The 14048-nt window shown below is 35.2% G+C and overlaps 3 long non-coding RNA genes across 6 annotated transcripts in view; all 3 read left to right on the forward strand.

The window, feature by feature from the left end:
• LOC138127387 (uncharacterized) overlaps window positions 1–14048 on the forward strand; it is a 120233-nt gene that overhangs the window by 30675 nt on the left and 75510 nt on the right. The gene's annotated exons all lie outside the window — the stretch shown is intronic.
• On the forward strand, window positions 1119–2426 carry LOC138126318 (uncharacterized). The gene is made up of 3 exons (XR_011157751.1): window positions 1119–1259; window positions 1469–1732; window positions 1787–2426. It is a non-coding gene; the product is annotated as an uncharacterized lncRNA (long non-coding RNA).
• On the forward strand, window positions 9965–13760 carry LOC138126657 (uncharacterized). 4 transcript variants are annotated; one of them, XR_011157902.1, is made up of 3 exons: window positions 9965–10363; window positions 10417–12136; window positions 12194–13760. It is a non-coding gene; the product is annotated as an uncharacterized lncRNA (long non-coding RNA). The 4 variants fall into 4 exon arrangements; XR_011157905.1 differs by having other exon boundaries at window positions 10417–11938; window positions 11997–13760; XR_011157904.1 differs by having other exon boundaries at window positions 9969–10363; window positions 10417–10488; window positions 10528–13760.

The following is a 14048-nucleotide window of genomic DNA, read 5'->3' on the forward strand; positions in this document are numbered from 1 at the left end:
TTGTTCAATGGCGTACTATATGTATGAAAGTTAAGAAAAGATTTCTACATATTACCTATAACTTTCTATTACAAGTGTCGTGGCATGTATATTGTTTAAAAATAAATTAAATCTGTTGACAAATTATGTTTGTGAAAATTGTCACAAATCTGACACATTAACGCACGCCTATGATTGATGCTACAACACACACTAGGAAAATTTGGCGTTCACATTTCGATGGCGCCGATAGTACTATTCCGGAAACGGAATCTTGGTCAACATTTTTTTGACATTTCTAAAAAAAATTATGTAAACCAATCATTGTGTCATTAATAAATGACAATTATTAAAAATCACTTTGAAGTTTTTCTTGTGACATCAAAAAAGCAGGGAAATGGCATTATCGAGTCAAAAGTTGGGTTATAGTCATTTCACACATATTTGTCAGTTAAATGTCAGTTGTTGCCAAGATTCCATGTCCAGAATAGTAATATGTATAGCTGTTTGTTTAAAAGATTAAAACAGTAAAGTCACAACAAGAACACGAGAGAGTTTAAATATTATTTATTATTATTATCTTTTACAAATCTTGTTCGATGTGCCCACCAATATGTTGTCTAACATCTTCGACACGTTCCTCTGTCAAGATGGTCGGTCTTCCACTAGATTTTCCTTTACAGATACAATTTTTATTCTCAAATTGATTCACAATTCTATCTCGTTGTTGTGCAAATTGCTTGTATGTGAAACCATTATCAGGAAATTCTTCATCGAATTGCTCTCTGCAACACTGCAATGAATATTTCCATGATTCATCTTCTTGTCGAACTGCACTTCGAAAATGTGCTTTCAAGATAAACGCCTTTTCTTGATCAGTGAACATCTTGCACCTTAAAGATTTAAAAATGTGGTTAATTATCTAAATCGATAAATTTCTTTTATCCAATTCACCTAATAAGTAGCAAGACAGGTCAGTAGTAGTTCTGATAAGAACTGTTTTTAATTATAAGAATGTAAACGTATAACGAAAAGGAAACAAAACTAAAACGCAATCACACCGATGCTGACCAAATCAAAACAATGGGTTGACGGACGCCTATGGATAAATCTTGACAGCCATGTTCTTCTGAAGCAAAACTGCCACACACAAAACATGAAACGCATAATAATTTAAGGCGCCAAATTCAACTTGTTCTCATTCATTTACAATCACACTGTACATACTGTGTACATACTGTTTGTACCTTTGTACGGCGAGGACACCAGCTATACGCAAGGTATGTTAATGTTTACGAAAGATAAATGGGCCGTATCACGACACCCATATTATGAATTCGCAGGTTATAATAATTGCATAAATCTGTACTGGTTTATGTTTAGTTTAATCACGATTTTAGTTAGCGACAACTTTAATAACGGTGTCGTGATACAGCCCAATGTAATTACTAATTTAATACTGTAAAAACTTGTAATGTTGTTATTGTAGATGTCTTGGAGTAGTGAGCAAGTTACCTTGCTAATTGATGAAATCAGCAGACATCCTTGTTTGTATGCGGTTAAACATCCCAGATACCATAATCGCAATTCCAGGAATATTGCAATAGAAAATATTGTGAAATGTCTTCGACAAATTAGGCCTCACACAACAAAAGCAGAGATCCAAAAGAAATGGAATGGATTGAGAAATACATACATGAATGAAAGGAAGAAAATGAAATATACACATCATAGCGGAGCCGGGGATGATACCGTAAGTTTAACGACGGTGCATCATAAATACTTAACTCTAAAACATCTTATTTAGGTATATAAACCATCACTCTGGTATTTTGATAAGCTGGAATTTTTGAATGATCATTTAAATATGAGAAATTCTAAAAGTAATGTTGCAATAACAAACAACACAGCTGACAAGGTGGAGACAGAAGTCTTCCTTATTGAATGCAGCACAGATGACATGGATATTACCACAGCGGCACCAGAATCGGAAGATTCACATAGTCAGTTGTTTGAATCTGAAGACTTCAGTATTCTTGAAAACCAAGGGAATAATTATTCTGAGGGAGAATTCAGTACACCTAGTACAAGCACTCCCAAAGAACCTGGCATGTCTGACCACAACAAAGTTCGACGAAACAAAGGAAAAAAGCATGACAATGATGACACCATAAGCTGTTTGAAAGCATTAACAGACGCAGCTTCAAAATTAGTTGATATGCCAGTAACACCTGATGATGCTGCCAAAACTGGTTATGACACTGAGGATGTTCTGTTTGGGAAATATGTTGGTACATCAGTCAGCAAAATTCGAAAGAAAATGTTGAAAGTCGAACTGAAGCAAGCAATTCAAAGTGCAATATATGATATTCAAATAAAAGAGTTGGAAAATGACCACTGATTTTTTTTTTAATTTGTATTATAGGAATATTTGTTTATTTTAAGAAACTCTGTTTTTTATGTTTATAGTTTTATTTTCTTTTATAAATACATATGTATAAAACTAAAAACCTTTTCATTTTATAACACAGTTAATAATAATAATTAAATATTTTAGTTCAAGCATTTATTTTGCCAAGGAACAGCCCCGATTCCGTTGAAATACTGACAAAACTGCTCCCTTACTTGTAATGCTTCTCGAGTACGTCTATTAACCCCTTGATGTTGGTTCAAACTTCTCAAGTTCAAATTACTATTAAGGTTTTGGATGTACTTAGCTTTATTTTTTTCAATCATGAAGTTGTGCAAAGCACAACACGCTAAAGTAATGTTTTCCACTTTACTTGGATTCAAATTGATAGTATTTAATAAAATTCGAAATCGGTTAGCTAAAATGCCAAAAGCGTTTTCAATGCATCTACGAGCACGACTGAGTCGATAATTGAAAATCCGTTTTTCGTTTGTTAAACCTCTGCTGCTATATGGTTTCATGAGTCTCTTTGTTAATGGAAAAGCATCATCTGCTACAAATGTAAATGGTACGGGCAGTTGCTGGTTTGGTACATAGTTATTTGGTGGAAATTGTAACAGATTTAAATCAATAGCTTTCTTTAAGTCTGATTCTCTGTAAACTCCACCGTCACTATTCCTCCCATTTCTTCCAACGTCCACATATAAAAATTTGTAATTTGCATCACATATGGCTAAAAGTACAATACTGTGCTGTCCTTTATAATTATAATAGTAGGATCCTGCACTATGTGGCGGCTGAAAATTTATATGCTTCCCATCCAAAGCACCAATGCACATAGGAAAATTCCACTGGTTTTCAAATTCAGAAGCAGTAGATTCCCATTGAGATGGAGTTGTTGGCATCTATATAATATTTTAGTAGGTTGGTGAAGTTTTAAAGTTCTTACATGCACATACCTTCATGTAAATATGTTTCAAATTCAAGTAGATAGCTTCACACACCTGAGGAATTATTAGACTGATCGTACTTTCATGTATTCGTGTGGCAAACATCAAGGAACGATATGTTTCTCCTGCAGCCAAATATCGTAGCGTTAGTTGCAAGCTGTAAGTATTTAAAATTTAATTATTACCTTCTTTTTCAATAATCACAACATAGACCAGTATTTAATTGAAAACGAACCGTTGTTTTGGAGAAATACATTCTCTCATGTTTGTATTTTGTTTCGTAATGTCTTTTCGAATTAACTTCAATAAATCATCAAAATATTCTTCACACATATGGATGAACGTACGACATGATTCAGGATCTTCAACTCTCAACTCATTTTCTAACATATTTAATACCCCAAGTCCTTCATTTCTTCTACACAGCCATTTCTCTGCCCATAACTTTCTTTTTTTTTGGTTTTTTCACGTTTTCCGAGTAGAACAATGCTTGTTGCACCGAGTAAAAAACTTAAACTTCGTTTTTTTGCTTTGATCCCATCCATTTTCAATACTTTTATTAATCACAATTCACAGGAAAACTAAATTTATACACAACTTGTTGAAGAGGAAAGAGGAACTGACAATAGGTGACAATCACAGAATTCATAGATGACAGATGAGACGTTTGAATTTGATGACAGTCAAATTTTGGATGTGCGCAAGCGTGTACATAAAATTTTTATTACCATGTAAAATAACTATTTTTAACTTAAAAAAGAACGTCCGAAAATATTGAGCATAATTTTTCGTAACAAACTTGTTACCAGATTTGATAACAAAATTGTGACCGTGTAAAAAAGCCTTTAGACACCTATACTACCACATGCTACATTAGTCCTCCATAAATTAAATAAGCACACACCTGTAAAATAAGACATGGATAATTTTTCCGACATATGTATGCTAAGCTATATTCTTTTGGTTGAGGAATTCTTATGTAAGTACCATCAACTGCACCAATAGTATTAGGGAAACCCATTTGATTAAAGCCATGTTTAACTTCTTCTAAATATTGTCCACTTGGCCAAACAATGAAAGTGGGGGCCAAATTGATTAAAGCGTTGGCCACTCTTCGTACAGTTCGTAAAACTCGAGCTTTGCCAACATTAAAGGGGCCACAAATAGATCTGGAACAACATCTTGTATTAGAAATGCACTATACAGACAGTGCTTTAAGCTTAGATTATAGTGACCGGAACGCTTCCGTATCCCGAACCGTGCCCTTCCGCGCAATCGCAACGTCCCCGCAAAAATGCGTTACTAGTTATAGTGACCCGTAACGTTGCCGTACCCCTAAGGTATTGACAGATTTCATGTTAAATATTGTAGGTTATGCTATTCCAATTCGTATTTTGTTGAGAAGCCAGAGAGATCCCAGAAGACCTAAAGTAATATTAATAATAATTTATGTAATACCTATTTAATACCAGTAAATATTTGACAGATTTAGCATAGCAAAGCAAATAAAAATGTTGGGAAGTGAAAAACTTCCAGGAACAGATATAGAATTGCCGTATGTCATTGTTGCTGATGAGGCTTTCCCACTAAAATGTTATATTCAGTAGATAGGGTCCTTCCTATTTCGTCCCATGCCTGTTCTCGCATAAAGCCCATTCAAAAAACATTTGGACTGTCAAAATCAAAATTGCAGTTGTTAGGTTGGTTAAATCACTAGTTATTTTCATATTGCCCGGTTGATATCTATTTTTTTTGATTTTTCAAACTATTCATTTGTTTAAATAGACATTGTCAAATAAATTGCAAAATTATTTAAGTGCATTTTGTAAAAAGTTTAAAATGGAAAGTTCAAACGAACTGTGGTGGTTCTATTGGCGCGAGAGAAAAGGGCCATAACAAATTATTATATTATAAAGCCATCCCTTCAACAAAAAACGTTTCTGATTTTAACCCAACTGTGGAGAAACAGCATCTTCCATTGTGGAAATGAAAACCTAATTAAAGCTGATTGGATCCCTAAATCCTAGGGAGTAATCCATTTTTGACACGAGAGTATGACAAATTCTAAATTAGGTACAAAATATAGTTTAGTTTAGTGATATAAGTGTTAAAAGTAAGATTTTATTTTGAGAGAAGGCAAGATTTCGGAACGAGCGCAACTAGATTAATCAATGTGCCCAGGTTTGGTTGTTCTATAAAAATTAAAAAAAAAACGTAAATAATATAAGATAATAGATTCTAACAATATTGCCACAATTTTACCACGACTCATGTTAACCTGCTTTTTTAGTTATTTGTTATAGCCACAAATATACCTCGTGGCAATAAAATTATTTTTTGGTTCAACACTCTCAGAATTTGAGAATTTTCTCCTGTGTGAACGGATTTTGATAAATTTGACAACTTGTCAAAACGAAACGTCAAGCTAATTTTAAAGATTTTTAGCGATATGGAACCTTTAAGGGGCTCGTCGAACAAAAAAACGTATTAAACTCGTTCTTGTGTAATTTTGGCTTTTTATGGCACTCGTGGACCTTTAAAACTCTCGTTTCACTCGAGTTTTAAACTGGTCCACTCATGCCAAAAAAAGCCAAAATTACACACGAACTCGTTAAATAAATAACTAATAGGTTACTGGTTACTAGGTTAGAAATTTTGACGGGAATTTCCGATGTCAAACAGTTTACCCTTTGTTTCTTTAACAACTGTCGGGCTGTGGGCTGTGCTGTCGGCACCATAGGACAGATTACTCATTATATGCCATAGGCACTGCCACTCCACTCTCACATTCTGCATTCTGATTGGCTATTTGTTACAGCTCAAGTCCATTTTCGTAGGTACCCGTCCCATATAAGATAAATGTTGGCGAACTTTCATACGGTAACAATACGATGCGGCACGGTCTGCGGCCACTATAATAGCTTTCATTCCCTGGCACAGAGTTTAACTTTACGGTACGGAAAGCGGATGCGGCTACGGTTCTGTTGCGTTCAAAAAGTTGGCGAAATTTCGTACGGTAACAATACGATGCGGCACGGTCTGCGGTCACTATAATAGCTTTCATTGCCTCGCACAGAGTTTAACTTTACGGTACGGAAAGCGGATCCGGCTACGGTTCTGTTATGTTCACTATAATCCAGGCTTTACTCACCTAAACGAGTCTGGTGTGCCAAAATACCAAAGTGCAATCAATACCTGTGCCTTAGCAGGTATAGTAGGTCTTCCGATTCCAGATGAGATTTGTTCCTCTAATAGCGTTACACAGTGATCAAATGTTGTTCTGTACATACGGAAATTCTCCCGAAATTCTTCTTCGGAGTAAACGTTCACCATCAATTCTACGTGCTTTGATTAAAATATTCTTGCAGTTCGACCAAAATGGCGCATCGTTTTGCACTTCCTGAAATGTAACTATCAATGTTCCTCACTAGATCTTCTGGTCCTCTAGGCGATTCTTCACAAGCCTTGCTGGAGACCAAGGCTGCTGAATGACCTCATCAATATGGCATGGGGCACATCTTGTTTTAAATGAGAGAAAAATGAATTGTGTTCCCCAACCATACGTTGGCGCCATCAGATGCAGCTCCTATGAAAATATGAAATACATTTTTTAACAATACTATAACAATAATATATTATAATCTTACCGATAATATTTTGTAATGTAATATGGTATTTATTTAAACAATTCTTGAATGAATTGTAAATTTTTGGTGCGCTGCAGTCAGTGGAATCTAAGGAAATCAGTTCAAGCAGATTGGTTTTCACCTTTTTCAAATTTATATAGCAGTATCTAACCAATAAACACATGTTCTTTTTTCTGAGATACAGTGCTTTCATCGTTCAGTATCGAAAAAAAAAATACTTTTCAGATGTTCTACCAAGATGTTGGTTTCATGGGTACCAACGATGTTATTGATGATTTGCCCACATTTTGTCCGCCCTAGCGTAATATCGCTACAGATTTTAGAATCAATAAAGATGGTCTTCGATAGAGGTAGCAAATGATCCACAGTCAGTGTAGCAACATTATGCTCTGCGAAAAGTACTGCAAGTTTAATTTCGGCCTTCTTTTCATTTTCATTGTGTTTTTGTTTAGTCTTGTCCGCGAAATAACTGGCTATTGGCTTTGAGATATTAACTGCATTCATATTTTTGATATGCTTTTGTAATTCGCTTTTTCCGCAAACCAGTTCTGCACCACAAACTTTGCATCTGCAATAAACATAATAAAAATAAACTGATGCAGCTTTATATTTTTACCTGCATTTTGTTTTATTTTTCTTGTCCGCTGATAACAAATTTTTAAACAGGGGATCCTGTAGCCAAACTTCTTGGGATATTTTGGGACCTTTGTGATATATTTTTTTTTGGGGTTATGCATCCTCCTAATCAGATGAAATTTTTCCCATGATTAGTCAATGTTCTTTAAAAACGGCACAAAACGCACAAACACAGAATCGCAAGTCGGTGGTTGAGAAGAAAATGACGCAAAAATCGCCCGAGGCCTATTTATAGCCTCGGGCCGAGTAATTTCTCCGGGGAAATACATAATTATGCACGAATAATTAAATGGGAACCCCCTGAATATTTCACTTTACAGTTTCCATTCGAGTACCTCGTGAACCGTACTAATGTCGATTATAAAATGTCGCCCCTTTCCATTAGATGGCTACCTAACATTCAATTATACAGTGTGGAAACTTTAACTGGAATAAAATTCATAACTTGGACATAGGCGGTTTTTGTAAAAAAATCCCGAAGCAAGTCGATTTTTGTTTTTCCTTGCCCACATTTTGGCGCATATAGTTTTTGCATATCTGCTCTCGGAAGCTCGCAACCACCCCTAACTTTTTTTTTTTTTTAATTTTATAAATTGAATTATATTTAATGCAACAAATGCTCAAAATGGGCACCGTTTCTTTCTTGGCAAATTGCAAATCGGTAGTAACATGCATCCCTTGCGTTTTGTAACATTTACGGCGTGATTTGCCTAATTTCATCTCTAATACGTTGCCTAAGATTTTCAATACTGTTCAGTTTTAGGCATGAAATTAGGCAAATCACACCGGAAATGTTATAAAACGTAAGGGATGCATGTTACTATCGATCTGCAATTGGTCAAGAAACAAATTGTGCCCATGAACATTTGTTGCATAGTTTTTTTTTTATTTTTTAGCACGTAGGCTTTGAAAATATTTAGGAAACAAATAGTGCGTTGTAATCTTTGCGCGAAGTGGGCTTTCAAACGAGGAATCACTTGGCATACCCTTCCATTTGGAAAAAAAAGTTAGGGGTTCTTTAGGAGGTAATGGATATATCCCTCAAGGTGCTAACACTGACTCCGAGGGTCCGCAAGCAATGTTGCCAATTCTACTTCAGCACGGCTATCTCTTACGTCGGCTACGGTTTTTAGTACGAGGCCTTATTTCTGTTTTTGTGAGGGCGATACAATACATTGTATATTTGGTTGCCTACCATTCAATTAAATTCACTAAAATGATGTTACAATGCAATGTGAAACCAAAGAAAAAACGCCGTTTTTGCATATTGAAACAATTAATTGTAAAAAAAATAGTTATTTAAGATATAAGTGTAAAAAGTTATCCTTTATTGCACGAACGGGTTTAAATTTTAAAAGATGTGAGTGCAACAAAGGAACTTTTTACACGTATGTTTTACATTTTATCTACGATCTTGAGATCATCACACCGGTTTCAACATAAATTTGTATAAAATAATTCATTGGTACAATATTTCATGAATAACCAAAGACGTTTGAAAACCACGTCATTTAGCAACCTAAACAATGTTTCCAACAAATTCGATTGCTGTATTCTGACAGTTCTGTGCCATAAAAGCGCGAAATCGTGCTCTAAAACTTTTAGAGAACGATTCCATCAGTTTCTCTAAACGTCAACTTTGACAACGATTTTTAGTGCAAAAAGTGCCTACTTTTTACGCGATCGTAGATAAACTAATTAATAGGATGCTTCATTATTTTTATTTTAATAATTTTCTCTTTTTGCTATTAATATTGATTTTCTTAATTGTTAGTGATTCTAAACTACAATAATTTTTTAATATTGCAGGCACTAATTTGGCTACTACAGGGTTATTATAAATGATTGTAGTCGAAGCAGGCCATGCCCATGTTATGATGAAATTTTTGCCGCTTTCATGTGAACTGTCAATTTTTGTCGTTGTCATTGTCATTTTTTAGATGAAAAGTGTGTTGATGAGGATTTTATTATTTTTTTTTAAATTAACGATTGAATCCAAAAATATTCAGTTGTTTTGCACCCAATTTACCTCCTGTGTGTGAACGGTGTGTACTCACTTATTCACATCATTTTGATGTTTTTTATATGGAGCGGCTACCATAAATTTTACATTCAGTTTTTACGCCTACTTGCACTACAATCATTTATAATAACCCTGTATAATGTTACATACCAACTTAAAATGACACTCGCATTGAAAAATTGGGTTATTACAAAGATTTTCATTCTTTAAAATGAAATCGACATTGTTGGTTGGAAGATTAGGCGGAATTTTTACCATAACCTGAATAGCATATACAGTTGGCTTAAAAAAAAACGGGAAATGAAATTTGACCTAATGTGAATTGGAAATTTAATTTATTATTATTATTATTATTATTATTATTATTTAGTTAAGCTTGCCAACAGGTAATGACCTAATTACAGGCAAGCTATCATTAGTTAGGCAGTAAGTGGAATGAGTAGCAGCATGATACTACTCTCCCATTAGGAATCACACTTACTGCCAGCTTATATATATTCTTGCTATATTAAGAGGCATATGTCAGGACAGACCTGAGTTCAGAGGGTCTTGTAAAGAATATGTCGATGTTATTGGAGTCAGCTTTGGTTGAACAGCTGTTAACCATCTGGTATAACGGTGACATTAGTAGAATATTTGTCCTCGCAGATCTTAGTTGAAAAACTTCACATCTTCTACAATTAAAAGCAGGAACCTTAATAAGAAGCTTTGACAAAAGGTAGGGGCATTCAACAGAAAAGCTGAGGACATCCGACAGAAATTTGATTTTAGCAAAATCCCGTCTACTCGCCAATGAATGAAGCTGAACACATTCTAAAAGGGTTTCGTGCTGAAGTCCCCTAGGTGGGTATTGACCAGTTTCATTAAATACCAAAAATTTAGCAAAATGTCTTTGAATCTTCTCCAAGGCCCAGGTGTGGTTATTGTATATTGGTGACCAAACAATACCAGCATACTCCAATTTGCATCGCACATAAGCCTTATAAAGCGATACAATTGCCTCAGCACTATGGAATAATCTCCTGTTACGAAGAACAAAACCCAGAGATTTGTAGGCAGCAGATGTCACATATTCAATATGATTGCGAAAAGTGAGACCACAATCGAACACAACTCCAAGATCCCTGAATTCAGTAGCACGCAGTATCTTTACCCCACCTATCCAGTAGTCACATATAATCTTGTTTAACTTCCTTGAGAAAGTCAACACATAGCACTTCTTAGTACTGATTAGCTGATCATTGTCATTGCACCATTTTTGAATGATGTCAAGATCTTTCTGTAACCTAGAACAATCATCAAGTGTCGAAACTGTACGATAAATCTTCAAATCATCAGCATACATTTGAAAATTTTCATTTAATAAAGAGGTCAGATCATTGATAAATATATTAAAAAACAGGGGTCCAAGGACAGAACCCTGAGGAACCCCTGAAGTTTGAGAGAAAGATTCCGATCTGAAGCCTCTATATTGAACAAACTGAACCCTTTCCTGAAGATATGACTCAATGAGCAAAATCAACCCATCGGACAAACCGAAATCATCTAATTTATAAAGCAGTAACCTGTGATTCACGCGATCAAATGCTTTGGACAGGTCCATATATATAACATCAACCTGCCCGTGCGCATCCAAACTTTCACACAAAAATTGCGTGGTGGAAACCAAATTAGTGACGGTAGATCTTCGAGCCATAAAGCCATGCTGGTTAACAGAGATTTTTGACGATATGTGGTGATATATTCTTTCAAACAGAATAAATTCAAAAATTTTAGCAAAGTTGTTGATTATTGCTATTGGCCGATAGTTGGTTATATCAGATTTATCACCATTTTTGAATATTGGGCAGAGTCGAGATTCCTTCCACTTAGCTGGAAACACGGAAGTTTTAATAATAAGATTAAAGATTATTTTTAGGGGACTTGAGAAAATTGTTTTACAGTCACAAAGTAAAAAAGAGGGTATCTGGTCAGGGCCAGCCGTTTGACTATTTTTCAGCTTTTTTATAGCTTTTTGTACATCATCATCAGATATATCGTTTAAGTATAACACGTTTTTGTTCACAAGTTCAGTAGGACGTTGATTAGATTGTTGATTTTTATTATTTACCATAAATGATTTCGAGAAGTACCCAGCAAACTTATCTACGATATCTTTAGGATCTTTTAATATAGACCCATCATAATTCATGACGTCTGGAATTGAGGTGGATTTTTTTATCGAGTTCACAAAACTCCAAAAGTATTTAGGATTAGCTTTGATACTGGCGCTCATCCTATTCACGTAATTATTGTATGCGTGTCTTTCTTTCACCTTAACCTCGGCTCTGAGTTGTTTAAAAATATTGTAGGCATGAATTCGTTCTGAACGCTTATATCTTTGCCATGCCTTATACTTCCTCCTTATTAAGTATATCAGTTCCCTGTCAAACCAAGCAGGATACGTGCCAAGAGACCCACCCCTCCTCGGAATATGTTTATCAAAAACTGAGTATAACCTTTGATAAAGCAAATCGACAGCACTCTCAGTTTCATATGCTTGTTCTAGAAACGACCAATCTATACTAGACAACTCAATATATAGACTATAAAAGTCTGCTTTTCTAAAGTTATAGTTCAAAGAAGAGAAAGTCGGAAAGCTATGAGTGTCTTCCGTCCAGCTCGTAGTTATCTCCAGTGCCGGGTGGTAGTTGTCTTCCGGAACAAGGACATCGTCTGCTTTAGCAACACGGCAGGACTTATTGCACATAACTAAGTCTAGCAACCTGCCAATACTATTCACAATTTCGTTAAACTGCCTCATATTAAAGAAATCTAAAAAGCGAGAAAAATGTGTATATATGGAGGATGTTGTTGCATAACCCCGCGATTGTGATAAAGTTAGGAAATCAGGCATATTAAAGTCACCTATGATTAATAGATTATTATCAAATAACATATCAGTTGCCATAAGGGAGTCAAAGAGAACTATATAGTCGTCGATTCTACAAGCCGGAGGAATGTACACTAGGCAAATAATGACGGAGCAGCTATCTAGGAAAATTCTGACCAGCAAGATATCAACATGTTTAGGCATCCTAGAGTCATCAAGTTCATTAATGTGAAGGCAAACAGCCCTGATGGTTCTTCTCACTGCCAGCAAAACACCACCTCCCCTTCTATTACCGCAGGCAGAAAAATTTCTATCACATCTAAATAGATTATATGCATCCAAGTCTAGTACCTCACCATCCAAAACAGATTCAGACAGCCAAGTCTCCGACAGGGCTATACAGTCATACGGAGCTGAACTAGATGACAAGCGAATATCCTGTAGCTTAGAGTTAAGACCTCTAACATTTTGATAATAGAGCACAAAGTTTTTTGACGCTAATCTAAGGGAACTGACAGATTCGGAAGTGACATCAAGACTAGAATGAGACATGTGGGACAGGGGAGTCTGCTATAAGGAGACACCAAATAAATCCTTTTTAAGTTTGTCGACTACCAGCTCATGTGCACGGCAATTCTTATAGTCCCAGGCAGCATGATCTACGGCAATTAATTCAGAGTTTTCAGAATTTTCTTTCGCTCGAAGGTTTACACAATTAACACAAGTCAAGGTTTCCTCTTTACAGTCATGTACATCATGATTTTTGGAACAGCGAGGACAAATCACCTTATGTTTACAATTTCTGGAAGAGTGGTGAAAGCCATTACAAGTGAAACATCTAGTAACCTCAATCGCACTATAAATAGAACAGCCATTCAAACCTACTAGACAGTGCCCTATTCCTAAGGCTTTCTTATAAGTTGTCATATCCACCTCAATTATCGCTTGATAGAGATTATCCCTAGAGCTTCTTATAGGATAGAACTTAGATACCTGATATTCAGAAGTATCATCAAAAATGTATTGATTCTGCCCGACCACATACTTTAACAAGTTTTCTCTGTTTATGTCCTTAGAGAATTAATTTGTCAATTTATGTCAATTTGTGTCTGTCTGACAGTAGTATTTCTGACACATAAGTGCAGTTTTTTAACCTAAATTCTAAAAGGCTGTTTCAGACTATAAAAATTTAATAAAATCTGACAGAACTTTTTCTGACAGTTCCCGTTTTTTTTGAAGCCAACCGTACAGGTGTTTCAGAAATACGTGTGTTAATTTTAACACGTTATAGAACTTGCCATAATGTGAATATTTTTATCTGAATTTAAAAAAAAAACCTACAAATTTATTTATAGTTCGGATAAGATTACATGTCGAAACCTGTACCCGCCTATGATGTAACGTAAAGTTTCTGTTGTTATAGAAACGGAACGTTGTCAAAAAAGTTACATTGTTATAAAGGAAGCTTCGTTGTAATATTAATTTTGACAGTGACAGATTCGGCACTTTTTGATTTGCATTTGAAAAGATT

Source organism: Tenebrio molitor, chromosome 3, assembly GCF_963966145.1.
Source record: "Tenebrio molitor chromosome 3, icTenMoli1.1, whole genome shotgun sequence".
NCBI lineage: Eukaryota > Metazoa > Arthropoda > Insecta > Coleoptera > Tenebrionidae > Tenebrio > Tenebrio molitor.